This window comes from Echinops telfairi, unplaced genomic scaffold (genome assembly GCF_000313985.2).
Source record: "Echinops telfairi isolate 266 unplaced genomic scaffold, ASM31398v2 ScPeMD7_2291;HRSCAF=2852, whole genome shotgun sequence".
Lineage (NCBI taxonomy): Eukaryota > Metazoa > Chordata > Mammalia > Afrosoricida > Tenrecidae > Echinops > Echinops telfairi.
This window is the reverse complement of record NW_022106189.1, coordinates 42,693,541-42,702,015: the sequence shown is the minus strand read 5'-3', so window position 1 is coordinate 42,702,015 and position 8,475 is coordinate 42,693,541. Positions and strand designations below refer to the sequence as shown.

The 8,475-nt window shown below is 51.0% G+C and overlaps 1 pseudogene; it reads left to right on the top strand.

Moving 5' to 3' along the window:
* LOC115870670 overlaps nt 1–7,445 on the top strand; it is a 102,002-nt pseudogene extending 94,557 nt beyond the window's left edge.
* The last annotated feature ends 1,030 nt before the right edge of the window (nt 7,446–8,475 follow it).

Below are 8,475 nucleotides of genomic sequence, written 5' to 3'. Positions count from 1 at the left end.
AGGTCGCGGACGAGAGGGTCCGTGCGTTGAGGCCTGGGCGCCCCCTCGTTGGCCCAGCTGCCCACCGACCCGTGCCCCCAGCGCACACTGCTCGCCGGGGTTCCTCAGAGTGGCCCTCCATCACCCAGGAGACGGACCCTCTCTGTGGGCCCATAACAAAGCCCTGTGCCCCTCGCGGTGCCCCCTCGGGGGTCGGGGTCATCAATGGAGCCGTCGGCCTGGGCGCCCCTGATGACGTTCCTGAGAGGACAAGCCTTTGTTTGCTGTCTGTCGCCCAAACGGAGTCGCTCACTGGAAGCCAGCATGGTCCGCTGGGCAGTATCCTCAGAAGCGACCCAGCACCTCCTGGGCAAGGCCCGGTCACGTCCCCAGCCTTCTGCAGCCCCGAGGGCCAGACCCCAGCGTGTGCCCGTCTGGGACGCGAAGGAGCCCGCTGTGGACCTAGGAGTGTGCCTGTGCACGATTTGGAGTTACCTAAGAAGTGGCCCACTGGGTCGGCCCTGCCACCTGCCACCATGTTGTCTTCCTCTCAACCTCGGACAAGATGAGATGGAGGCGCACTGCCCGGAGAAACTCACCCTTCTCTCCCTGGGCCAGCCCGGAGATGGGAGATGGGCAGGGGCTGCCCTCCCCTGCTCTCGAGCCCTGCGGAGGACCCAGTGGGGCATCGAGAAAGGAAGCCTCCTTCACATGCCATCACCTTTTGGGCAATCCCTTCAAATTCGGAGGTCAACAACCTTGAGAATCCTTCAGGCCACAGCCAGTCAGGGGAGACCCCAGACCTAGGGATATCCACCGCAAGGACCCAAAATGTGTCCTCCAGAACCCGCCAGGCCATGGAGGAATGTGACTGGGTCTTCTACTGAAACCTTTCTTGGGCTGCCTGCTGAGTGTGGGTCCAGACCAGTCCCACTCCAATCCAAACCCATTCCCATCGAGCAAATTGCAACTCAGGGCTGCTCCCCAGGACAGAGTGGAGCTGCCCCAGAGGGTTTCCAAGGCTGTCTGTCTTTCCAGAAGCAGACTGCCTCATCTTTCTCCCACAGCGTGGCTGCTGGCTTTGAACCCCTGACCTTTTGTTTAGCAACAAGGCATTCTAACCCCTGAGCCACCAGGGCTCCTTTCCAGGCCAGGCACGGGGTATTAATAATATTATTATTATTAAAGTGTCCCAGCACTTTCTAAGTGCAAGCTTTGTTTTTCCTCAGAAACCCCCTAAGGTGGGTGCTATCATTTCCTCTCACAGAGGAGGGCACAGAGAGGGTCAGTGACTTGTCCCTGACCCTTTGTCCAGGGAGGATTAGGCTCAGGTTTCCCTGGCTCCAAAGCCTGTGGTGGCTTCACCAGAAAGAATGAAACTCGGAGTCTTAAGACCATGTGAGAAACAGACAAGGACCTTGCTGTGCTGAGGGCGAGAGGGCAGAGAAGAGGCCACACGCCTAATCCAGCCAAGGCCTGGTTCTCAAAGGTCTAGCCCACTCTAGCTCATGTGTGGTGTGGGTCAGGGGGGCCTTTTAGGGGCAGTTTTTTTGGAAGTAGGCATCCAGGCCTTTCTTCTAAAGTGCCTCCAGGTGGACTTGGACCTCTAGCCTTTCTTCTGTCAGCAGACAGGAGTGTTGACCATCTGCACGACCCCGGGACTCCCCAAGGTCTTTCGGTGTGGAGTCAAGGGGGGCAAAGTTGCTCTGGCAAGGGGGGAATGGCAGAGTCCCCAGATTACACAAGGCAAAGTGTAAGGACACGTGGGCTGCCTGGAAGACTATACCAGCGTGCCACTGCTGGTGGACAAGGTACTCCAGGGACAGTTCTGTGGTGAGCAGGGAAGCAAGCACTCAAAATCCAAGTCCAGGAACTGTGTTTTCAAGGGCAGTGGGAGCTACCGGTGAGGGTAGAGCAATGGAATCAGGAACAAATGGCGTCTCCCAAAGATTTCCCACCTGCAGTATCAAGGAACACTAGGTCGCATAGGAACCGACTGGAGATGAAGTCAGGGTGGGGACTGCCTCGGGCATCCAAGAGGGAGTTAATAGAGGTCTGCTCTAAGTCAGGAATTGGGTCAGCCAGAGGAGCAGAGAGCAGCTGCTGCCCACTTCAGGGGCATCCTTGGGTCCCCTTTCTCCCATTCAGGATGACACTGCAGCAGAGTGAGGCTACTGGGCACGATTCCTGCGCATTGCTGGTTCTTTGAAGGATCCCTGCTCACTTCTGGGTCCATTGTGGGTCCCCTCAGCGCTGCTTGGCACAGAGGTTGCTTCGTAAACATCAAGTAGGCACCAAAGGCCATCCCTTCCTCCTAACCAGTCCAGGGGTGGGAATTATGGTTCTGCCCATCCTGAAGAGTGAGGAAGTCGAGGCCCAGAGAGTCAGACAACTATGGGAATCCAGCCAAGAGTTGAACCCAAGATGCTGTCTGACTTCAAATTCCACATTTCCCCCATACCTCCAGGGATGTTAATGCCATCCTTTGGAATATTTTCCTGACTCCACAGCACTCGAGAAGAAAGTATCAAACTCAACAGATGCCATCTCTAAATAATAGCTGTGCTTGTTTTCGTTCAGAGTCTCTGAAATGGAACCGTCAAGGTGAAACAGGAGGCCTTTCCAAGGGAGGCTGGCTTCCCCGATGATCCATCTTGCTGCCTGCACCTAGTAGGTGCCCAACACATACACCTTGATGGGATGGCAGACTCTCCGTCGCCTTGTTAGGACCGTTGAGTTGGTTCCAACTCATGACCACTTCATGTACAACAAAGCAAAATCCTGACCTGGCCCTGCACCATCCTCACAATGGTTATGTCTGAGCCACTTGTTGCAGCTCCTCTGTCCATCCATCCCATTGATAGTCTTCCTCTATGGGCTGACCTTCCTACCAAGCACTGTTTCCAGGGGCTGGTGTCTCACGACGACATATTCAAAATATGCGAGACAAAGTTCCCACTGTTCTCCTTTCTAAGAAGCATTCTAGCTGTCCTTCTTCCAAGACAAATTTGGTCATTCTCTGACAATCCAGGGTGCATTCAATATTCTTCACCAATGCCATCATTCAAATGCATCAATTCTTTGGTCCTCCAAGTTGACCTGCTCCCTAGTACTTCGGAGGAGCCCTGGTGGTTTCGTGGTTACACATTGGGTTGTGATCCTCAAGGTTAGGAGTTCGAAACCACCAGCCAGCTCTGTGGGAGAAAGGCTTTCTACTCCCATAAACGTGACAGTCTCGGAAACTCACAGGGGCAGTTCTACCCTGTCCTGTTGGGTCACTGTGACTCAGTATTGACTCGATGTCAGTCAGTGAGCGAGTAGTACATACTTAGGAAAGTGCTGACCACAGGACCAGGTCAGTAAGTTGAATGGGGTAAGGTAAGGTGGCAACAATGCAGAGGATGAAATTCAACTCCCTCTGTGAGCCTCAGGTCCCTGGCCTCCCACCGGATCACATGTAACTCACTGCTGTCCCATCCCTAACCTATAAATGTAGCTGAGTCCCGCTGCCAGATCCCAGCTGCCCGCTCCCTGCAGCTCCCCACCTGGAACTCATCAAGTTTCCATGAATGAGTCATGTGCCCAAGTCATCTTTGATGCCACAGGAATCCAGACCCACCAAAGAATGGTCCAGGCTTTACAGGACCAAACTTGAACTTGAGAGGTTTACCAAGCAGGAGGAAGGATACAGATGCTAACCCCCACCCGCCACTCTCCTCAGGTTCCCATAGGCCAGTTCCCCTACCCAAGGTCACCAGTCAAACCTGTCATTTTCTGCGTTCTTTGGCTGACGTGCCTCCTTGTTGGAACTCGGCCTCAAGGACAACATTCCACCCTCACCTACTCACCGGAGCCACCTCGGCTGGTTGAGTTGAGCAGCTCACTGTGGGCTTACCTGAGCTGCACCGTTGGGAGAGCGTACTATGTGTGGAGCTTAATACAAAGAGATGGGCAGATCACAGTAAACAGGGCTGAGCCCTTGACCTCATGAGAGTTCACAGTTGAGGCGCTCAGTTCTCTGAAGTCTTCCCCAGGATGACTCAAAGAGCAGGAACAGCCCAGCTGCCCTGGCTGCCCACAGAGGAACTTGATGAATGACCAAGGTCCTGCTTCGGGGAGGAAAGCAGAGACCCAGCCAAACCCCTTCCAGCAGCCCTGGCCTGAGGCTCAACAGATATGGCCACAGGTCCATGGTCTCCATGGGTTCTGGCCAGCCTTTGCAAAACTCCCTGCTCGCCCCTTAGGACCGTAGACTGCCTTTTGCTCGTCACTGTATCCACGGTGTGCTGCTACGGCTTTAATGATCACCCTGCCAGGGAAAACAGCCAGGATCACCCTGCCAATATCCCTGGTGTAAATACTCCTATCCTGACCTATTCAAACAACCACCATGCATTGCTCAACGTCAAGTCGCGAAGAGATGCACACCCCTGTGGAGGACTGCCACCCTAGTATAGACACATCCCAGGGGCCACCAGTGCTCCCATGGTAGAATTCTTTCCTTCCGCACAGGAGGCCTGGATGGATGTGTCGATTGTGATACGAGTTGTTCTAGCCCCTAATAAAATGATTTGAAAAAGAAAGAAGAAAATCCTGGTGTTTGTTTTACTTCCAAAAATCAGCCAAGGAAGCCACATGGATCTTCCTAAACGGACTGTGGAGATGGTCCAGGACCACGCAATGTTCCGTTCCACAGTGCATTGAGTGCACCCTGAGCCAGGGGCCAACTCCATGGGGGCTCCCAACACCTTACACAACATCAGGGCTGCCCGCATGGAGCTCATAGTCACTTGCAGAAGCCAGCCCTCCCCAGAAAAAAACAACAACTATGCAAACTGTCTAAACCTGCACACAGATGAACACAGCTTCCTTCCTCTCCCCGGCACCAGTGGTGTGAACCCCTGGTTGATATACAGTAAAAGGAGGGTCATCATAATACTTTCTCCAAGAGTCGTGCAGATTCTGTGAGAAGGTCCCAGAGCCCAGCACAGAACAACCACTTTCATTAGACGTTACTACCTCATACCACGGAGCTCTGATGGTATAGTGGTTAGGAGTTCAGTTGCAATCCACAAGGTCAGCAGTTTGAAACCACCAGCACTCCAGGGGAGAGAAATAGGGCTTTCTACTCCCATAAATAGTTACAGTCTTGGAAAGACACAGGGGCAGTTCTACCCTGTCCTATAGGGTTGCTATGAGTTGGCATCGACTCAATGTGAACAAGAGTTTACCTCACACACTTACCATCATCATCTTCAGAACCTACATGTAAATCAGTGGGTCTCGACCCCTTTGGGGGTCAAAGGACCCTTTCACAGGGGTCACCAGATTCATAAACAGTAACAAAATAGCAGTTACGAAGTAGCAACGAAAGTAATTTTATGGTTGGGGGGGGTCAGCACAACATGAGGAACTGTGTTAAAGGACCGCGGCATTAGGAAGGTTGAGAACCACTGATGTAAATAATAGCCCCAACAACATGCCCTCCATCAAGTCTATACGGTTTCTTTGAACCCTTCCCATGTGCCTGACCACCGAATGGAGACATACAAGCTCCAGCCGAGTTCTGAAAGCAAGAGCTCTAACCTCAGCACTCTGCAGAGTTGGAGCTGCATCTCTTCTCTCACAGTTAGGAGGTTTAACAGTATCGCTGGCCTCTCCCCATCAGATGCCTGTTGTATGCACCCAGTTGGACAGTCAGGATGTCTCCCAAATGGGAAGGGGAGATGCAAGATGGTGTCTGTCCTAAACTTCAGCTCCGGATCCTGATGTTCGACTGCCCCACTGGAAGCAGATTATCCATGAGAAGTATTACTTCTTCAGAAAAAACCATGGACTGTGTGACCTGACCATTGACTATTGGCCACAAGTCTTGCTCTCAAGTCCCTGCTGCCTTGATTGACCTCAAGCATTGTAAGAGAGTTTCCTAATGGGGGCTTCAAAAAGCTCCTGGGAAAATTCCATTCTCTTTTAATACCCTTTTCCCATGAACTTTTTGAAGCCCATGTATAGATCTTAATAGTACACACAACACTTTCTTGGGTCACATTCAAATTGATGCCTGTCCTGCTCACAGGGACTCTGTAGGGCAGTGGTTCTCAACCTGTGGGTCGCGACCCCTTTGGGAGTTGAATGACCCTTTTACAGGTGTAGCCCGATTCATAAAAGTAGCAAAATGACAGTTATGAAGTAGCAACGAAGATAATTTTATGGTTGGGAGGTCACCACCACATGAGGAGCTGTATTAAAGGGTTTCAAGGGGTCACCACAACATGAGGAGCTGTATTAAAGGGTGCCAGCATAAGGATGGTTGAGAACCACTGCTGTAGGAGATAACAGAACTGTTCCTTTGGGTTTCCAAAACTAAATCTTTTTTTTTTTAATTAAAAGATTATTTTATTGGGGGCTCTTACAGCTCTTATAACAATTCATACATCAGTTGTATCAAGCATATTTGTACATATGTTGCCATCATTATTTTCTACACATTTACTTTCTATTGAGCCCTTAGGGTCAGCTCTTTTTTCCCTCCTCTCCCTACCCCCCCTTGTGACCCCCTGATAAATTATAAATTATTATTTTACACCAACTGCTCTCTACCCCCACTCCCAATTTCTGTTGTTTGTCCCCCTGGAGCAATGGGGGTATCCAAAACTAAATCTTGGCAGGAGCAGACAACTCCATCTTTCTCACACATAGCAGCTGGTGTATTTGAACCACTGACCTGGATGTTAGCAGCCCAGTGCTTTACCCACTGTGCCACCAGGGCTCTTTATGGCCTCATAAGTCTCATCAAATTCCCATCAATTCCACGATGTCATTGGATGGATGCATGTACAAGAGCATACACGCTACAGGAGAAGCCTCAGTCGTGGCCATGGACTGTAAAAGAAGATGAGAGGATGGGCTGAGAAGACGGTGAACTTGAGGGTGCAGCAGGGCTTCCAGGAGAGGACACCCAGCTTGATAACACTGCCCACAGCAAGTGGGGTTTCACCCATGCCCATGAGAACGGGAATCTGAATACTCAGAGGCCAAAGAGGAAGAGGAAGCTCGTTCCTCTCAGTTTCGGTAAGTATGATGAGGTCATCCCCCCAGAGGACATGAATCCCTCAGTTAGTCGTTTCTGGAACATGGCGCAAGCTATTACAGCCCTAGCCAAGAAGCAGCAGGTGGGGGTTGGGCAGAGTTCCGGAGGAATCAGAGAGCAGGTACCTGCAGACCTTAGTGTTCAATGGAGAACTCTTGGTGGGTGGGTGGGGGGACCTGCCTCCACACACAATGAAGCAAGCTCCCATCCACATGGACTCCTGGGACAGAGCCCTCCTTGGTGGCTTGCCCATGCCATAGCCCAACGTTATCCTTGATGTGGACTTGACAGTGAACATGAGCCCAGTTCCCAAACCCATCATCCTAAAGCTGCAAATGAACCCAAGAAAAAGAAGCACCCGAAAGCGGTTTGGTAGGGCCAGAGGGGTGGTCATGGGCAAGGGTGGAGCTGGATGGGAATGAGGCAGAAGGCTAATCATGAAGAAATGAGCAAGCAAGACAACACATTCCATGTGTGTTATATTCTGCTTCAGCATGTCTCCTGGGGTCCCGGCCACGTGATATCAAAACTGGGGGTAGGGTTGAAATATCTTATAAAGCTCTCGTGATAGTTGGGATAGCCCAGTGTCAACTCGACTGGGCCAGGATTCTCAGTGGTTTGGCAGTTAAGGTCTAAGGAATCCTCCAATAAGACCTAACACAATGTCATCATCTCCATGAGGGGATCTCCTGTGAGCAACCAAGCAGGTGTAAGGTTAAGCAACCTTTACTCAGGTCACAACCATGATGCAATTGAAAGGAGGCTACCTTGGAGGTGTGGCCAATTTCTTTTTTCAATGGAGACTGTGGGAAACTTGCTTGGATTCTTCGGGTTCTCGATCTGTGCAACTGTCTCAGGGACCTCAGGAACTTGAGGGAACCACCTGCCATATTGTCTGGCAGTCCTAAGAACCATCAGCAGTGTGCCTTCTGACCTGCGGAACTTGGATTCAATCGTCTCCAGCTAATCCTGGTTCCTCAGCCCCCCAAGTGATTCAAAGTCAAAAGAAGCCTCCAACTTAATAAATGACCCAGACTTGAAACTGGAGTGGACTTACCTGCTTCTACAACTGTGAATCATTTTCTTTATATTTTAAAAAATAATTTTATTGGGGGCTCATACAACTCATCACAATCCATACAACCATCAATTGTGTCAAGCACATTTGTACATTTGTTGCCATCATCGTTCTCAACACATTTTCTCTCTACTTGAGCCCTTGGTATCAGCTCATTTTTCCCCTCCCTCCCACACCCTCCCTCCCTCCCAAATCACTGATAATTTATTTTAAAAATTTTCATGTCTTCCACTGTCTGATGTCTCCCTTCACCCACTTTTCTGTTGTCTGTCCCCCAGGGAGGGGGTTATATGTAGATCAATGTGATCGGTTTTCTCTTTCTCCCCCA